Raw genomic sequence first — 21,273 nt, 5'->3', positions numbered from 1 at the left:
TTCCCTTGCTTTATTCACATCCATGCCTATAACTTGTCATACAGGACCATCAGTTACGAATACTTAAATTAATCTTGATCCTTTGCACTAAATATATCTGTATATGTATATCTTTCGAATAGTGTCTTTATCCAACAATAATATAGCAAATCAAATTGTTTCATGCCCGTATTTCTCACTTTATACCGTCAAACAAACCTAATTATTGATTCAAAGGTCCGTTTTTTACGAGATAAAGAAGAAGAAACACGTGTAGGAACAAAAAAAAACATTACACTGGAACAGTTTTGTTCAGTAAAAAAAATCAATAGAACTTTTAGCGTGTGTGTATAACTGACGAATAAGTTAAACCAAACACATACACAACTATGCTTAAACATGACTCGATTGTTGCTTCAAAATCTTACATTTCGACACACTTTGAAAATAATACACTTTACATGGGCCAAAACATTCAGAATAGATACATACATTAGACACATTGTGTTCAATTGAACAACTTGCGTTTTCACTTCGCCTTGAAATTCCTCATCACTTGAAATCACTTGAAAAGCAGTTAAAACAAGATGTGGAGTAATCGTGATAATTGAAATGAACAAAAAATCTTTTATTGTATAATTTAATAAGTACAGGAATAAACGCTAATACGCATTATACCTCGAAATGTCTAACGTTTCAGCGCAGAGTACACTCGCCGTGGTCGCAAGCTGAGAATCAGTCATTCCCTCATCCCATATTCTATTAATTAATAAACATGCAACGCGGAAGTTTGAAAGTCATAAAATCTATTATTACAATTTATTATTCGTACAATGGAGTAGAAATCTTAATAGCTATACTTACTACACATCACAGCATGCCCGTCAAAAGCAACTTAGAGTCTTTTGAGCGTACTTACTACGAGGTTGCATTGTCATTCATATTACTCTGTTGGCAAACAAATTCGTGCATTACAAGTTACACTGCGTGAATCCGTACAACATTAAACTTTCATTAAAACATTCAACCTCTTAGACTAAACAGTGGTTACTTATGTGGTTTATGTTTTAAATATAATCTACTGCCGTGGCCATTTCTCTGGCTTCATTCCCAGAGGTGCCATTCTCTCTGAATTCTGTAAAAGCTTCGCTTCTCTTCGCTCACATGCTTGCCATTCCAACAGTATGTGTACTTAGTTTAACCCCCAAGTGTAATATTTCACGTACAGAAAAAACAACCTTATTTCTTAAGTTGTAAAGTCGATTTTTGTTTGTGAATGTAACTTGATCTTTTGTTTAGACTAGGGCGTGTTTCGATATAGTATTACGCGTGGTTATGGATTCATTATCTGCGAGTTAAGAAGATCAATTTTCTTCAATTAATAGGTTTTGTAAGGCTTGCCGTAACGATCTATGCTTAAGATCGTGTTATGAGCTGTGAATACTTGTTTTAAGGTTAATGAGGTTTTATTAGGTTGTTAGTTAGTGGTAATTTAATTTATTAGATGTTGAAGAATATTTAACAACATTTTAACATCACAGTAAGGTCAAATTCCTTCTTATTATGACTTTAGATTATTTAGTTAAGGGTCCGATTTCGGATCGGGTGTAGTGCTAGTGACAATTATTCCTAATATCTGTTCCGTTAAGCATAGCCCGGACTTTGTTAACTTACCGGGTAAATAACGTAGACTCTCATTACATCATATTTAGACTATTAAGTAGCGAAACAGAAAGGTAATTAATCCATCTCTGCCCTAACCGTATACTACAAATACATACTACGTAAACGTAATGATCTCTATCTTCAATTTAGAATGGTATAAATGAAACAATCTCAACGGACAACAACCTCACACAAATATTTATCCACACATTATAACTTGTATATTTGAAAATCTCTGCTATATTATGAAGCCTCATGTCCCCTCGGTTCCATACAACCCCCAGTGGGTTTGGTTAATTTACCGGCAGAACAACATTAAGTTAACATTTAAATTTGTAATAAATAATTTATTTATTCAGTGGTGCTCACCCCTGTATTATACTTTAGGGAAGAGATCATACAATTTTTCGTTATATTACTCTCTTCACACTGTTGTTTCGCCCGCTGGCTATAAGTACATACATGCAATCCTAAAATCACGCCTTTATTCCACAGGAGTAGACAAAGACCAGAGAACTATAAGCTAAGTAATATTGAACAATTGCCACTAAGAGCGACCATACAACTGTTTGACTGTATTACATACACACGTGTACATATTTATTTAAAAAAAACATCTAAGCATATTGTGTCTAGAAACAAAAAAAGGTAGTTAAAAGAAGTATTTTTGTGAAATTAGAAAGCATAGATTCTAAGACAACGGCATTTCTTAAACGTTTATACGACACATTAAAAAATCAAAATGGTACATAACCATAACGTCGACTAAAATGCAATTTAGTTCTGTGTACTATTTTTTCTTCTTCTTTTTATTAAAAAAATAACAACTCAAAGAAGTAAAGTACAAATTGACACAGTAATTGCCTACATCGAGAAGTAGAAACTAGAGACAAACCAAACGAAAAATGAAAATAAAATCTAGTCGTGAATAAAATACTGTCCAAACCGTAAAAAATACCTGTCAACATCTCCACCGAACCATTATAAACTAAGTATCACGCTCAATCCTCGTCCCAAAGGTCCGGCTAATTAATACCGCGCATTATCTCTACGGAACAAGGTGTTGCCGTGAAACATCATCAGCCATGTCTAATACGAGGTTAACGGCCGTAGCAAGGGTTCCATTTTATTTAATGTACCTTTTTTATGTTTTGCAGCAGCTGATATTTGGGTAATGTTAATTGGCCAGATAATTCTGAATAATTGAAAGGTGTCAACTGCTTTTTGTTTTGTTTAGGTATGGTTTGTTTTGAGCAATGTTTTGAAATAGTCAGTTCATGGATAACCTTTGTCTGTTTGAGTTTAGGAATAGATAATAGATCAACAATCAGCGCACGTATCAGTATTTTTTTTAGCTTTAGTAGATATATACATATGTATATCATCAGGTTTTATTTTCAAACTAAGTGTAAGTGATTACGTTACACATATTCTCGAGATAGCAGTTCCAACCATGAACCTTTAGAAATGTTAATGGTTCCATGGGATAAGACCAATCTCCTCGCCAAATTTTATCGAAATTAGTCAATTAGTTAAGATCTAAAATTTTTACGTGAAGTTGCTTTGAGATTTGTAGTTAATATTATTTTCCGGTCTAGTTTGGCAAAACAATGGTTATTTAGTTAATATGAAATTCTACTACTTCCACCATTATCATAACAAGAATTCCATTTACTCTATTGTATAAACCGCCCTGCATTCTCTGAACTCCCCCTTAGGGTTGTCAACAGGTTTCAGCAAAGCTCACTAAAATGAAAAGGCCAATAACGTTATCTTTATTAAACAACTCGTGTTATAACGTTATTGCTGGACGGTACAGCCCTAATAAAAATTAAAAAGTGTTGTCGGCCGCCAATTGAAGTCGTAGTAAATGTAATAGGTTTCGCTTTTCGAGATTTTCTTTGCACAGTTTTAAGTGGAGAGGTAATATTCTTTTATGGATACAAAACATGGCAAATGAAGGAACGAATTTAATATTTGGAGTGTCATAATAACTATCTTAGATACAGTTTTTTTTAGCACTGGGATGTTTAATGAAAGCGTGGTTAGGGATAAAATTTTATTGTCGGTTTATATGTATTGTGAGGGTTTAATTTAAAATAAACTATGAATTATTTATACTTACCAAGTACATTAGGAATGGTACCTGCTCGTGCGATTGTTATAGTGTAGGAACCACCACACTCTTCCGTGAAGTCGACTTTGAATATTATGGTCATTTAAATTTCCAGTTTCTTTTATTTTCATCCGACTATGGAACAAGAGTTATGTATTTTTCTTGTCTCGTGTATGAAATTTCTTGCGTGTATGACTTCACATACCAACAAAACAATATTACACGAACATACCAAAACGTGACCCACATAACTTCATCAAAATGTCCTCAGCTAAACACAAACACGGCCTCTCAACAAAGCTTATCTTCTCTAGGACAACCTATCACAACATAAAATCAGTTAGGTAGCTAATAAAACTCCTTCGCCAACCTAGATAAAGCTGCTCAAATAAAACTAGCCAATAAAACTGCGAGCGTAGGACTCTTATACGCCAGAGACGTGTTATAGGGAACAACAGAAAGTCAAGTGAGAACAAATTGCTTATAGTTTAAGAAGGTTACATCATAAGTGGAAAATGTTATAGTTGAAAACCATACAGATAAGAATCGTGACTACGAATTTATTTCTGTACATCAAAATAAAAAGAAAAGAAAAAAGCGTTTTAGAACTGTTTGCAAAGCTTGGAATTGATGGCAGGAAAAGCTTATTTGTTTTAAGTGTTCATACTTAAAACAAACATAAATAGATACTACTAATAAGCTAGATTTTAAGTAACGAATAAAAATTTGGCTTTAGAGATGTTTTTTTATTACATAACATGATCTCCATATTACTAATACTTTTAAAGTTAGTAATTTTAAATTCCACAAGTTTAAAAAATACTTATCTTTAATGCATACCAACATCTCTTACAACTTTCAGTTTTTAATCTCATTGCAATCTTATTGAAAACAACACAATGACTAACTTAAAACAAATACACTTCAAAATTACTCACAAAATAACCTAAAAATTGTCAAGTAAACACACTTGGCCTTCTGCCAGTTATCTCCGTCCACTAGCCTCAAAGAAGCTGACAAGCCCGCGACACGTCACACCGTGTTGCCACAAGCGGGGACATGTTTCCTCGTAATGGGGGTAAACATACCCTGTTATCATTCCATTCGCGACCACTTGCTCCACGGCCATCGATAATATACCAATGCGAATTTATGAAAAGAAAACTTCGTAAAGAATAGCTGTTTGTTTTATATTAAGTTTGAATGTTATGATTGTATAAGTTGTTTGACATTAAAATCCGGATTCGGGTATGTATAAGCTTTTTTAAGAAGATGGATACGTAATACTGTTCGAAATTAGCTGACCGAAATAACAACAATGTCTTCCTAGCTCATATTTGGCCTCAGCTATTGATAGCGTGATTTTTCACAGTCGGCACTAACAAGCGAACAGTCAAACATTGTAAATGTGCTTACAAGGTAGTTCCTACGGCACCCCCTAGAGGCGCTTCATACATTTTTTTTCGGTAGTTCCTGTTGTCGATAATGAATAGTGGTAAAAATTTACCTCTCTGTTTTATTGAAAGTAATCAACTGCATAGGTATTTATTATATGTACAGTGTCGAAGTGTGTCCAAAAGCTGAACGAGTAAATGTTTAATATTCGAAAGTATATAATTACCTTCATGAATGAAGCAAAGGACTTGGCCTTGCCCACTCCTATGGGAACAAGGCGTTATTTTATGTATGTATTTATAATTACCTGACTTACAAAACACACTGACTAACAACTAAAACAAAACTAGAGTACTAATTTAGTGTAATCAACAACTAGAATAACACACGATTTCTCCGCACACATCCTGCAGTTTGAAACTCAAACAGTTTATAGGTTTGAGTAATATCGCATCAAATTGTCCGTTCAACGTAAGTCTGTTAGAAATGATTTGCAACCTGGAATACCTCATTTTGTTGAACGTTGCATTTAGGTGATTAAGTAGGCTATATTTAGAAATCCTTATTAGTCGTTGTACATATTTACTGAAAGATCTTTAATTAGATAATTTGATTAGTTTAGTCAATGAATATTATCTCTACAAGGATATCTGTAGATCGAAGATTTAGTTCACAGGCAAACTAAAAGCGGGTTTGTGGCTTAATTTAAGCTCACAATTTTTATATTATGTTTAATTAACAAGAAAATATTGTATGGCAATCATGATCAAAATCTAGAGAACAGATGATGGCACACGTTTATAGTAGAACGGGACTAATTTGAACCAACGACTTTTCAACCTACAAATACGTCTTATCTACGCAACCACAGACTTATCTATACCGTCTCAAAACAAAATACATAGGTACAAGAAATAACTCGAAGTTGATTTCAAGAGACCAAAAATTGCAGCTGTATAATGAATGTCCCAAAGCTAAGGTCCACGTTCACACTCCGGCCACAATTTCTCAAGTAAACAGTGAGTTGACATCACTAACAAGTGGCTAACTGACTGAGCAAAGAACAATAATTACTTTAACTCACAACTAGTTAGAATTTCTGTCCGCTGCATGCTGATTATGGTGGGCGAATTTTTGAAAATTGCTCTGTTTTGGACAAATTACGCTGTAGATTTTTAACATAATAATCCTATTATTATGTCATTGCTGGGCGAGTGTTTCTAAGCCTTTAGTCCACCTAAGTTACCTAAGTTTGAGTTAGGGACTTTGTATCCTTTCAAAAACTATTTTGGAGAACTTTTAGTCAGGTAAGTTTTCGTGTCGTGGTTTTCTTTCACCGTGAGTGCAAATTATTCATTATTCAAATACACATACACACCCCCAAAAACACTGGATAAAGTAGTTGAAAAACCGATGCAAAATGATGCCTTTACTTTATCCTTCTTCTATTTATTAAGCTTTCTACTCTAAACTCACACAATCAATTTTGATAACATTTTGCAAGGAAATGGTAATAAACAGAGCCTTAAACTTAGATAACAGTAAAAAAAGTCCATGCAGTTTAGCTAGATTTAAATGCAAACGACTGATTGTAAAACTCATTCAATAAACACTCTACACCATAATTTAAAGTAGTTGTAACAATAAGATCATCCATGAACCAACGCGGATACATTTGTAACCATCCACTTCCTAAATAGATTCGCAGTGCTTAGAGACGTGACCGGATACCTAAGTGCTTGTTTATAGTGCACCCTCCTACCTAGTTCAGTCTTCAAAGATGTTCAGTTCAACTGATTTTAAATTGATTCCAATTATGTGATGAACTGGTTTAGAAAGTGATTTTCTACAATCATTACTGACGAGTATCAAGAATTGAATATTTAAAATGTACTGTACGATTAGTACCCGTAGGACGCTACCCTACTATCAGCTAGCGACAAATTTTGTATTCAAAACCTAATCAGCGTCCCTAGTGCGTCCCGAAGGAACTAAATTTAAGGTCATTTTCTTTCATTTTCATACATTTTCTCGGCACCCTATAGTTTGGAGTGTCGACCGTATGACAGAGTGTATGCTTCAGAGCTTATTAATCCAAACCAAGCATGTTACCAAGGGCATAAAGAAAATTGGAAAGGCTCATTAACTTGGCCGTCATTTGTCCGAGTCGGCGATTGCACCTGAGACCTCATGATCTGCAGTCGCAAATTATACAATCCATTTGTGAAATAAAATTTTAAATAATTTATTTCACTTGTGACACCACCGGAAATATCGATAAGTGCATCATTCAATATCTTATGTATCTTTTAAGGCAGAGATACAATAGGGGACAAAAAATGTCATACGACAGGTGTCGAAATCAGGCGACTTCATTTGACGTACTTGGCGACATCTTTGACTTCTTTTCTAGCTTGTCGCGCAAAGTCCGGCAGCATTGCATAGTAATTTTGGCTTATAGCTGAAATTACTAACAAAATCCACATTTTGGGAACATTCCTTATATTTATTTGGTACAATTTGACTTCAGCTTCATGTATTGTGTCCCACTTAGTATTCTAAGTAACTCATCCATAAACTTCTAATTTGCAGTCTAGACCGCAAACCAAGGTATTGCTGTCTCTCTCAGTTAATATTAAATGTCGCATGAATAAGCGAGTGGGCAATAAATTTCGTAGTTCCGGCACAAGGCCGAACCGGACGTTGGTTTACGGCTTTCAAACGTCGACGGAGACAGTTAACGGTACATGGTGATGACAGTTTGAGTTTAAATAAATAAATATTATGAATAGATGGTAGTTCATAAAGCAGATGTTCTAGAGATTTAATGCCGATTGCAGAGACGTTTCTCAATTTTAAGCAACTCTTGTCCAAATGATAAACATGTTGCACACAAACAAAAATGTTTAAACAACTTATTGCATATTATGACGGAAATACTGTTCAAGATCACTTGAATTTCATGATATTTTTGCATTCGACCCGCCCCGCGATTGTCTTGCATATAATTTGATTTGAGGGTTGATTATATCAAACTGGTAACCTATGTTTGATACCGCACAAAATAGCCCATATAAAATGTAATCAGTACGTAACAGACAAGCTTATGCATTTATAACATTAGTATAGATTGTTTCTTGTGATCGTGATCTCTAAAACTTTAATGCGATTTGATTCTAAATGGCTGCAAGTAAAAGGTCGATAGAAAAGTAGTCAAAGAGTTTCCAACTTTCTAGACACTAACAATCAATTAAAGTTTAACGGGATGTGTACAAGCGCAATGGCGAAAAGACCGCGTATCTATTTTATAAGATCGAATTACTTTCCACTATACGAATAATCTTCTACTCAATCTTTACGTGAAATTAAGAACAACAAGTTCGTGTAATAATGAATCATATCATTATCATCTACAGTGGAGAATTAGCAAAACTGTAGGATTTCTATATTTCGTGGCACCAGTGCTCAGGCCTCACGTATAATTTTTACTGATCGACCACCTTACTGAGGTGTCCTGATTATCTCCTTCCTGTTTTCGTACACCACTCCGATAACATAAAATCATGTAACACTTCAAAACTTTCACCAAAATACACGTACAAAATAACCAGTAGTGTTCCAAGAAAAATCATCTTTACGATATTTGTAAAGTGTCACGAAAAAATCACGAAATATACAAAAAAATAGGGAAAATCAGATCACATGTCGGCATATATTTATACGCTTTCGCACGTATCGCCTCAAAGCCTTCAGCGATCTGAAACAAAAGGGCTCCCGTCCAAAGGATCACCCATTTAATATGTGAAATCCTTATTAATTTATTCCGAAATAAATTTTTCTGTTTAATTAAAATAACAGAGTGGAATTTTACGGAAATCGTAGCGGCCGATATCTTGATTAAAAATTATGTTGGAATTTTCATAAAGGAGTAGTTGCAAGATAAAAATTTGGTGCATTTTTTGAGTTGATTGCTTATTTGCACTGACGGTGGTGTTATATTTTTTTTTGTTTTTCCTTAATTGTAGTTTTTGTAAATAAAATAAGTGAAGGGCGATATAAATGTACTTATACTTAATGACTTTTATTAATAAGTTAGAATGCTTATTTACCTTCCGCTTATAATGCTACAGATAAGAACAATAATATGTTTAACAACAATAATAACCTAATGTGTTAAAAAAATGTACGATAACATTCATCCGATAAAAAAATCGGGAAGGAATTTCTTTTTCGTCTCAAACCTAGTATATGGCTGACGCCTTCAAAGCTCGTCCCTTTAAACGAGGTGCCGCGATCGAGTGGTTACAATATGTGACCTCTGGGACGCTCCGATGTTTAGAACTTTTAGGGGACTTTACTCTCAAAAAAATATTTCAGGAAATATGCCTGCTGAGGGAAGGAAGTTTTTTTTTGTTTTTGAAGGAAGAAAACAGCTGAAATATGTTATGATTATGTATAAATAACGCGGATCGGTTTGAGGGTCCCTATAGAGTTCTCTACGGATAGGGATCTCCACGGCGTATATTTTACTTAGCAAGTTTTGGCGGAAGATTTTTTTATTAAAATGGAAGTAAGGTTTTTGGGAGTACATTGTAAAATGTTTTTTCTTAGGAAGTATGGTACCATAGAGACTAATAGAGGAGAGAAAAAGCCATAGATTTGCATTAAGAATCGTGCTACGTCACAAGGACGTCGCTGCCATCTGTATATCTTTTTTAAATATTGATAAGCATTAGTTTTTTCGTTGAGATAGGTATTTTATTAATTTATTATTTTATGCATCATTATCAGCCTGATAAAGATCTGAGCTAATGTGATATGGCGGTTGTCAACCAGTAAGTACTTAAAAAAGATTTCATAAAAAAACTCTTATTTGCGTTGCACATTCGGGTAAAAATAAAGTGATGTACCTTGGTTTCAACTTACCCGAAGAACCAATGATTATTTGTTTGTATGTCATAAAACATTTTAAACATCTATTCCAAACAAAACTTTCTAGTTACTTTGCATGTCGCAAACACAATGAAAGACCGATAAACTCCCATAGTTACTAAATTTAGTTCCCAACTCCATCGCTAGGGGCTCTGGTGGTGCAAGAGGCGATAACACGCTCGCCCACAAGTAGTTTGTTTGCTACTTACAGAACAGAATATGATAATGTTGGCTGTTTTGCAGAATGGCCAATTTTATACTATGCTTACAACGTGTGTAAGGATTGTATATCGAGTTTTTGAAGCCAAATGGATACTGGATAAGTATTTCAGTGTATATTCAATAAATATGCATATTATAAATTTTGTTTCAGAGTAAAAAGTAATGTTAATATGATGTTAAGAAAAATGTAGACTTTGAGGATTTCTTTATATAAAAGTCATCTTTCATTTGATTCTAAAAAGGAGATTAATATTACTTAAAACTTCGGTAAAATAAAGGATAAACCTTAATATAACATAACACTTCATGTGAATGCACATAATAGGTACTCTTATAAACAGTAAATTTTCTATATTAGGTACTCATTATTTTATGCGTACTCCGAGTCACTGACCTCTATAAACGTACCAAAAGTTTATTTTTCATTTAAACCATTTTGTCAGTAATTAACAACAATAAAACCTTGTATTTGAATAGCCCTTTATCAATACAATTGTACATGATTTGATCAAACACAGACAGAAAGCAAATACTCGGGTACCAATAAAAATACTAATTGTGAAATTTCACTAGACTTTTTTTGTCCTAACTAAATAGCGATTTTTATCAAATAAAATGTAAAACGCTACGGTATGCCGTTTGAATATTTAGCAGGTATTTTTTTTTTACTCAAAAGCAGTTTATTGTTATGATACAACACACAGGCTGTCTATGTTAAACGCTAAACTACTTCTCTGACTGTGCAATACTTCCCATGGCAGCCAGATCCAGTTCAGAACTCATTAAAAGGTTGGCCTCCATAACTCGTAAAGCCATTATCTGTGGGTTAAGCAAATCATGAAGACGGATGACCGCATAGTGTTATTTGAACTGGGCGTCTCCGTCCTTTAGACGGCAAGTAAAAAGCCGGTTCGGTTGTTGTCAATTAAAATAACAGTCGTTAATCCATGTTAAAGGCCTTCGGGTGGCTTTAACAACTTTGACACTAAGTTGACTACTAACCATATGATGATAATAATAATTAAATTCTTGGGAATCGCAAGCTAGCAGTAAGAAAAACGCACTGTAGCAAGAAATTTATGTAATCAACACTACGTACTTCTGTTCAAAGCAAAAGCAACCTTATTCTTAAAACCTGCCTTACCACTTTTCAGCATCTTTAATGTAATAAAAACCTACACCACAAAATTATCGTACAAACACACATAAAAAGTAAAAAAGTCGTATATTTTTATTCCTTACGGTGTGGTGTATCAGAAAGTGAAAAGGCTGAGTTAATGCGGTAACATTCGCGGTCGGATCTAGGTACCCTATTACTAAAACACTTAGATATAAATATTGTATCAGTCACATACGCAAGATGTTATCTACGTTGTAACGTCTTTTGCTAAAAACGTATGGAGAACAAGTTTATTTTATCCACTAACATAGTTTATTTTTAAGCCACTCAAACTAGCCTATAGATCCTTGACATCACAATAGTACAATGGCAGTTTTCCAATGCCGAATTTAAAAAAAGACAGTATGAATAATTTCTTCTGATGGCTTGCTTGTATCACTGACTAGCGCTTGCGGTTTCGAAAAGGAGAAGAGGCAGCCTTTTTTTATATACAATCCATGAACCCGCAATTAATGATAAGTTTATTCTGTTTAACTATTTTAACGTTAAATAACAAACATTATATTTTTGTGATTACGTCCCACTTTTCAACAAAGACCGCTACCCTGTTCCAGACCCACCTGCCGTTAGTTGCTTAGTTTCACACTTATAATATTAAACTGGTTGACTGAGACTTTAAAAGATGTCCCTTAGAACTGCGCTTCAATCTCTTTAAACAAAGCTTGGCCTCCAACCTCTATCTCCCGTACTAACCTACCGAATAACAATAAAAACCGAGTCGTACTCGTATATCTTAATATCCGAGAAAATAGGCTCCTCAGGTCAGTCGTCCCACGTCGTTACAGCTACACATATGCACACAAACATACACCATCGTAAAACTCCGGCCGAATCAAATAAAATATTTTAGTACTCGAAACACATAAAAATTATGATGAATTTTATTGTACTTCAATATGGCAGATAGCGAGATATGGGATCAAAATGCAGGAATTGATAATTCGATGTTTCCTTTTTGGGACAAATGCAGACGACATTTAGGGTGCCGTCATAATATGTAGTAGCGTAAACTTGTATTTGTTTTGTAGCTCAAAAACATAAAAAGACATAAAGTGACACCAAAAGTACGAAAGAATTGGTCAAAATAGTTCTACTGATATGGTAATTAAATACAAATTCTGACTTGATTAGGGTCCTATAATTTCATATCTTACAATTAAGTGTGGCAAACTGGTTAGGTATATAAAAGTACCTAGGTAATTTAATAATTCTTTGACATACATTACTAATCCAACCTAATTAAGTTGTTTGTTACGCCGAAAAAGACTTCATGAATGAACACGGCCATATTTTTATTAAATATAGCATTTAATTTTAATAAGAATATTTTTTTACACGACCATATTTTTATTAAATAAAGCATTTAATAAAAATATGGTCGTGCCAACGTACTAACTTCACTTTTATATCTGCAGTCCACAATCATACCACATGTCACAGGTATTGTTATTCATAAACAATAAGATAGTAAATCATTACGGGCATTTATTCCCGTCGCCACTCGTATCAGAAATCATCCCGACTCAATTAACTGACATACTGTTTGTTTCTGTTTCGCACAACAACTATGTAATTTCTTCCTTTGACAGTGGGAAGTGGAGCTCCATCTATTGTAGGGAAAATCTGCGTAGATTAAATATTATTCATTGGGTAGACACGACGCGAGGTATAGAATACCCCGATCGTGATGTTATTTGGTCAGTAAGCTTATAACTTTAATGTGAGTGAAATATAAGTGATATATCTCATTTATTTTTTATAAATGCGTAATTTGTCCATGAGTTAGTCATTTACTTACTACTTTACTTTCACTTTAGTACTTTACTTTGACGACCAAACTGAACTAAGTACTTGGCATATTATTATACGATCCAAGTACAAACATGGAGCTAGCATTTTTGTTAAATTAACACCTTAAATATCAAAAAAATATATAAAATATGAAAGTTAAAAAAGTCGTACGAGTCAGCTATTACATTCAAAAGTCAAAAATCCTTAAAAGTCCTCACATTTGTCTGAACGGAGTTTCCTACGTTCATTTGTTCCACAAACTTAATCTATGTCAAGTATTTCAAGCAGAAAACAAATAAATAATTCTAACAATGAGATGCCAAATTGAGGGAGTGACATCCCTATAGCACGTCAAATGCAACTTGACCTCTGTCACGGAAGAAATTGTCTTTTTTGTACCACCAGAAGAAATTAAACCTTAGCCTATTAGGTATAGAGTCGTTTTTATTAATGTGTGGTTGTATGATTTTAGATAAGCAAGCTATTGAGGCTCGTAGTGTTCAGTGTTTATCCGCAAGGGAATGTACCACAGAATATAAACTTATATATTGAACTAGCTGAGTCGCCCAACTTCGCTTGCGTCACATAAGAGAGAATGGGTCATTACTTTCCCCGTTTTTGTAATATTTCTCTTTGCTACTCTGCTGCCATTGGTCGTAGCGTGATGATATATAACCTGTAGCCTTCCTCAATAAATAGGCTATCTAACAGGAAAATAATTCTTCAATTCGCACCAATAGCTCCTGAGATTAGCTCGTTCAAACAAGCAAACAAACAAACTCTTCAGCTTTATAATATTAGTATAGATATGCGGTAGAATAAGGCCCTTCTTCGTATCGATAATCGGCAAGTATCGACTCCAAAGAGATAGGGACTGCTGACAGTTAGTAAACAGATAAAACTTGGTTCTTATTCTCCAGGAGTCGATTGGGTGATACTGCTATTTTATTAGAATCTCTTTAATTCGGTTGAAAGTACCTACCAATAAAATGCTAAGAAGAATATGTTAGAAGAGAAGAATTCAGAGCTGTCTAGAAACTTTACTAAACGATATAGAGTTAGCCCCGATATTTTCAATGTCATAAAAGATTTAAAGACCACGGTGTTTTCAATATTTTGACCGATGAAATAAATAAATTATAAGTCTCATTGTAATAATTAGATATAATGTTAATTTTTGGTTTCGAGTAGAGCTGGTGCTACGAGATATTCGGTAATTATATATCATCTTTGTAGGCATTGTGTGGGCGTTAAATTACGACAGATACATTACATCAGCGTATCCAATAATAACCTTAATACCATACGTTTGAAAACAATCAGTGCACGTACCACTAAGATTAGAAGCGTGAGGCAGTAATATCACAATTTCGATTCCATGTGCTACATATTGGCGTGAGCGGCTTCTCGGCTAAGTGCTTTTCATTTGATCTGACTTGTTTCATCAACGGCGGCTGAATTTAGCATCATCGCGTGTTGCAGATTCATTACTTTCGTTTTGTGGTTTAGTAATTGGAATGCTATACTCGGGCCATTTCAAACGTGCGAACTAAGTCATGTCATATCGGAGTCTCTCGCTCGCACTTACACATTATCACATTCGTTTCATTCTTTTGATTATGACGTAGTTCGGACGTTTGTAACGGCTTGAGTGTAGTGTGTGTTTTGGCATCAAGGGGTTTGGTATAAGAATTGACATTTCGAAATTGTTGTGATAATCATGACATGAGTTATTCTCAACAACAAGATTATTATCGGTCATTCATGTCGAGTAATCAAGCTAACATTTGTCATCACTTATAACAGTATTTTTTTGACTGATGATCAATTATTGCAAACAAAACATAACCACTTACAATAAGGCAGATAAATTAAATTGCAGTTGCTTCTTTTTTCATTTTACGTAACTCTTTTGAATGTTTAGTTTTAAAATCAACATTTCAAACGCTCGCTAAAAACCTTTGTCCCATCAACTAAAAAAAAAGTAACGTCATTTCTAACACATAAGAACATATAGCACAATAAAGTCGCTCGTAATCAAGAGCCGTCAAAGCGTATCCGAGCGTTGGTCGTCAAATTTCAAATCGAATAGAATCGTCCAATCAATCGTTATGGGGTGAGGACTGAGGCACAGTTTCCGCACCCAACGGACGAATGTTCCCTCTACCCAATTCACATTCGATCTCACACCGAATCGATTATGTCGGACTGATTGAAATTTTCGAATCGATTATCCGGTTGGTAAGAAGATTCGTTGGAATTAGGCAAGATATCGTGTATTGGATGAAATTGGACTAATTTTGGTTTGGTACCTTTGTACGGGTCTGTTCAAAGGACAATCAATTTTGGGAATCTTGTTTGGAAGGTCAGGTTGCTCGCAATGAGTATGACGAGATTTGTTTTTGAACAAAATTGGTGTGGAGAGATTTGAGGTCGGTGTTTCACTGTTGTTAGGGAAACGACGTTGTATAGTTTATATTATTAATTATTTGTTAAGAGATATTTAAATGGTAAAGCTAAGCAGATTAGGTTTCGATGCCACCACCTGGCCAAATATACATTTTTTGATATTTTGCATTGTTCACCATAAGTCTGCATTAACTTAAAAAAAAAACAAAATAAAATTCCAACTTTTAGAAAAATTCTAGCACTGAACTCCACCGAAAGTACTTACATTTAAAAGAGTTTACTTTATCCGTATCTCGTGCCTGCCTTGACAAGTTTACGAAAGGTCAAAATCCAATCAATGTAAAAGATTAAGTTACAATAAGTAACGTAAAGCAATGCTTCCTATTACTTTTCTAAACTTCAACTATTGCAACAATGTGCTTAATAAAAGTCGACCAAACTGGCCAAGTTTCGACTTGCTTACGTGATCAGAATCTAGGGGTGGGGCCACGAAATGAGCGCTCGAGCGTAATACTAGAGCTGGTATTTACTGACTGAATTTGCTTGCATGGATTGGACTCGCAATGAGATTTACTCGTGGTTTCATATCCATTACGTGTTTGACTCGACTTCGTGATTGATGTGTCTATTTGAAGCTGTAATGATTAGTGAAGTGGTGGAATTGTGGCGTGATTAATTAGTTAATGTGTTTGATGCAACCCAACTATTACTAGTAGAAGGCACCATTTTCAATTCATCACTCAAACAATGTAAAAATTAGGATTAAATAACGTGAGAAACTATATTTTTTATTCATTCATACATTCATGAACAAAGCTATATAAAACGACATAATTTAAACATTGCGATGATGAAAATAATTAAATAACTCATTAGTCCTGTAACGACAAATAAATCCAGGAAACATGCGAAATTGTACTGAAATAAAAAAGACATTTAATTTCGCTCAATTTAAAGTTTGAAAGATAATTTGGTACGTCAACGGTAATGAGTGAAACTTTTTAAATACACTATAACAGAAGGTTACGATGGGTATAAAACTCGCCTTAATGTTCAATGTAATAGACTGTACTTTTTATAACTCACATTTTAAGGTTCCTGAAACGAAATTGGTTGGAATACGGACTGTTCATCAGAAAGAAATTGCTATGAGACCAGTACGAAAACCTTGGCTTCGAAATCCAGGGTACCGCTTGAAAGACTTTCCCGATCTTATGTAAATATGGCGATAATTTTTTTAGGCACTTTTGAAAATGATTTATCTTAATGCAATGTTTTTTTGTCAACATTCCATCTATTTATTACTAGGTATTACTGCTTACTGCTACTCAAAGTTACTGGTCTTGAAAGCCAGTAGGTAAAGTAGAGGGAAATATCCTGCCACTACAGAGTAATCATTGTTTTTCTTTCTAACTCTATAAACTAATATTGTTAGGTATAAATTCTGAAAAGGGGGATTCAAAATCATACGCTAGATAACATTATTATAAGTTCTTAATGTAATAAAATTGTCCGTAACCCAAAAAAAATTTTAATTTTCTGATCAAATCGCTTCCTTAATAGCCTCGAGCCGAAAAGCTTTTGTGATTTTTAACGTCAAGATACGTTTTTAATTAACCAACGAAGTTCACTGGTCGGGACGTTTGCTGACTTGGCACTCGGCTTTATCTCCCAACTATGTCTTCAATGAAACGTGGCTTCACAACGGGTATTTCATTTGTAGGTCACAGAATTAGCGGTCTTCATATTGTACAAAGTTGGACGTTGCGAACTGTGATTTTTATCACTTGGGAGTTGGGACAGATTTTTTCACTACCAAATAATTTTCTAAGACGTTTTGACAGTTTTTTCAAAGATCCTCTGTCACTTCTGTCTGTGGTAATCATTTCGCAGATGTAATTAGGTATCAAAAAATCGTGTCCGCGTAGTTCCGGCACAAATTTCCGTGTTCAAGAAAGAACATAGTAGTCGGAAAATTTTTCAATATCTTTTCTTTTGCTTACCATCAAACACTCTCAATACGCATTTATTCACTCTAATACTACTCTTAACCCATATATTGACTGTTATACTAAAACTCGATCGAATAGCTTAATCCCTACCATTATTTCATTATTTCAACACAGACCACATCTTTATACAGAATCTTTTACACTCAAACCCAAAGCAATAAAATACAAGTAACTTTACAATAGATCCAATCTATTGCCTCAACCAAGACAGTGTTGCTTCAATGAACAGGTCGAGTGAACGCATCGTCTTCAAGACATAATCAATGAAGTACAAGAATTACTTGCCGCCTCAAAACAGGCAACAGGCTTATCGACTCAGAAACGTTAGATTAAACTCAGGCACAGACTTGAAGTGTGAAACAGCAGATATTGAGTAGTATTAGTTACTATTGAAGAGGTTTATAACTAACTAACAGCAATCTAAAGGGAGTAATAGTTCGTGTTGTTTTTTAAATTGACGTTTGGTACTTAAATATTTGGCTGACAATGACGAAATATTTTTTTTAGTTTTTTTCTTTTAGCATTGTTCATAACATTTTTTTTATAGCTAGCTGTACACCTCAAGGTACCAGTTTTAATCAAACAAACCAAGCTATTAAAGTCTCTCATAAGAGAACTACTCAGAAGTTCGAAAGTCTGGTTTTCTTTTCATTTTACTATCGTCTAACGAGAGCTTGTCATTTAAAATTACTGAGAAATATTGATTTTGTAAAATGCACTAGAGGAGATTAATAGTTCCTCATAATTTTTTTGACAGATACTCGGTGGTTGATAATCGTTGCCATGTGCAATTGGTACTTATAAACACTATTAGCTGACCCGTGCAACTTTGCTTACGTCACATAAGAGAGAATTAGTTATGTTATATAGCCTTCCTCGATAAATGAGCTATCTAACACTGAAATAATTTTTCAAATTGGACAAGTCGATCCTGAGTTTAGCGCGATTAAACAAACAAACAAACAAACAAGCAAACTAACAAACAAACTCTTCGGCTTTATAATATTAGTATAGATTAGAATTAGCACTCAACGGCACTATCAGAATACTAGCAACAACAAACCACAAGCTTTACTCCTAAATCCTTAACCGTATATTAGTATTCTCATCAGCTCCTTAACCGTGTAAATCCGGTCCTGCGTGACAGTCACAGCGTGTAGTCCCGTCATTGATGTTAACGTTTACCCGGCCCGAGTGCACTCCGGGAAATTTAACATATTGTTCTCACGACACCTTGTGTGCACCACATAATAATATGTACAGCCTTGCATATGACATGCTTTGTATATTACTTTTTATGCTTGTTTTATCAAGATTTGCCCCGACTTCGCCCGGTTTAAACAGTTATTTTACACTAAAACCTTTTTGTTCCCTATCCGTCAAAATCCGTTGCGTAGTTTTAAACATACGTACACATATGTATAAGACACAGACATAGAATAACCGAACCGTAGTGCGATTTTCGACAATCAGCACTGACTATCGAGAATTTGTCATTTACAATTTACTACAATAATAGTTCCTACGGCGCTCGCTAGAGGACTAAATCAGATATTCATACAAAATTTCTCGATACGTTGCCGTTCATAACTATCGCTTGTAATCGCGTTAGTACAGTACGTTACCCTACTCAGGAATCGAACCCGAGACCTCGTTATCAGCATCCCAAGCGCAAATTCTGAGATTATTTATTGCCAAGAATTGAACAACACAACAAAATGCACGTTTTTAATCTATTTATACATTTTGAATATCAGCCTTTAATTCAATACTTAATATTTATTCCGATAAAATAAAAGCGTTGTACAGTTTACTACCAATTACGAGAATGTGTCGGTACTCAGAAATATTGAGAATAAAATATTATTATAAATTTGTTCCGTATTCTGTACGTAATATTATTAATGCAGAAGTACATTTATGATATATATAGGTTACTGAAAATTATGTGCTTTTCCACAATAAATAGTCAGTCCCATAATCTAATAGCAAAAATTATACCATACGTGGAGGTGCTGGGATTTGAACCCAGGACTTTCAGCATGCGAAGCAGACACTCTACCACTGAGTTACACCCCCGATATGCCTTTCTAATCGTAATAGCAGTTCTGTACCGGCGACGAACTGCCCACATACATTGAGTTATAATTAGTCTTTGCTTTTCCCCCGTTTAGGTTGTAATAAAAGACGGTTTCAGCTTGAGATCATGATCTTTTGAACCAAATACTAAACGTAATCATTTATATAATTAATTGTGACAAAGAGCTCTTAAAAGTTCTTAAAGACATGCAAAGTCTCCAACCCGCACTTGGCCAGCACGGTGCACTCAAAGGATCAACCCCTCCGTCATTACGGGAGGAGACTCTAATCTAATCCAGTAGTGGAACAGTAATCCATACTTACTAATATTATAAATGCGAAAGTAACTCTGTCTGTCTGTCTGTTACTCAATAACGCCTAAACTACTGAACCAATTTGCATGAAATTTGGTATGGAGATATTTTGATACCCGAGAAAGGACATAGGCTACTTTTTACCCCGGGAAAATGACGCATTCCTAAGGGAAAATGACGGAAGAAGTCGCGGGTAAAAGCTAGTGGGTTATAATTATTCACTAAAATACCCCATACCTTATATAATTTCTTGAACACTGACATAAACTAAGTACGTCAAAGCGAGAACTTACTTTGACCAGTAATTCAGTACACGTGTAACCTATTGTGACTACATAAAGCCTTCTATTAAGTATCAACATGTGTGATTATGTACCATGCGGGCAGTGTACACATAGTTGGGTACGTCAAAGGCCTCTTTGTACTTCTATGAACCTCTAATGAACGTTTATTGTGTGCACGTTTAGGCTTATTTTCTTGGTGAGTTGGAGATGTAGTTTAGTTTAAATTTTAATTTGATTTAAGGACATTTCCTTAAGACTTCACTTTTAATAAAAATTGTAATAAAAAGAAACAAAAAAAAGCACGAATATTTTTCTGTATCGGAACTGAATCCCCGTAACCGAAAGTGCGTAGCGAGAAAATCATCTTAACAACGAAATGGTTGGTGTGATATGTGGAAAAAGGAGATCACATAGCTTAAAATATTTAATAAAAGCCAATAAATATTCCAAAAGGCTTTTTGACCAATACCTGTTAGTCGTGTAATAGGTAGTCCCAGTGACAAAATGCTTTACTTAACGATTAATTGTTCCATTATCAACAGACGGTGTTTGTCTACAAGCTCTACGAATTATAAAACAAAAATATATCCATACTGTCACATGACATGACGTCATTTGTGTACTCTACATAAAATAAATCACAATTTATTCCCATATTTTTATCATCATAAATATTTCCATACAACATTCCCGAAAGCCTACAATTCATATTGTCGAATGTACAGCCGAAAAGTTAGTCATATAGCACAAAACTAGGTCGTATGTCACCCTTTCCATTTGCATTCTAAATGGCACCTGTTTTTGTTTGACCAACGACAGGCCGGTGACGTGCCGTGACGTCACACGACTTTCAGGCGTGTTATATGATAGTTGGACACGAATTGAGTTTAAAAGA

The 21,273-nt window shown here is 34.6% G+C and overlaps 1 protein-coding gene and 1 non-coding gene across 2 annotated transcripts in view; one reads left to right on the top strand and one right to left on the bottom strand.

Annotated features, from left to right (window-relative positions):
- LOC142975126 (cytochrome P450 9e2-like) overlaps positions 1-21,273 on the top strand; it is a 285,548-nt gene that overhangs the window by 137,220 nt on the left and 127,055 nt on the right. The gene's annotated exons all lie outside the window — the stretch shown is intronic.
- TRNAA-CGC (transfer RNA alanine (anticodon CGC)) lies at positions 19,709-19,780 on the bottom strand. Its single transcript has one exon. It is a non-coding gene; the product is annotated as a tRNA-Ala (tRNA).

This window comes from Anticarsia gemmatalis, chromosome 8 (assembly GCF_050436995.1).
Source record: "Anticarsia gemmatalis isolate Benzon Research Colony breed Stoneville strain chromosome 8, ilAntGemm2 primary, whole genome shotgun sequence".
Taxonomy (NCBI): domain Eukaryota; kingdom Metazoa; phylum Arthropoda; class Insecta; order Lepidoptera; family Erebidae; genus Anticarsia; species Anticarsia gemmatalis.
The sequence above is the reverse complement of the archived record's forward strand: the minus strand, read 5'-3'. Positions and strand labels throughout refer to the sequence as shown.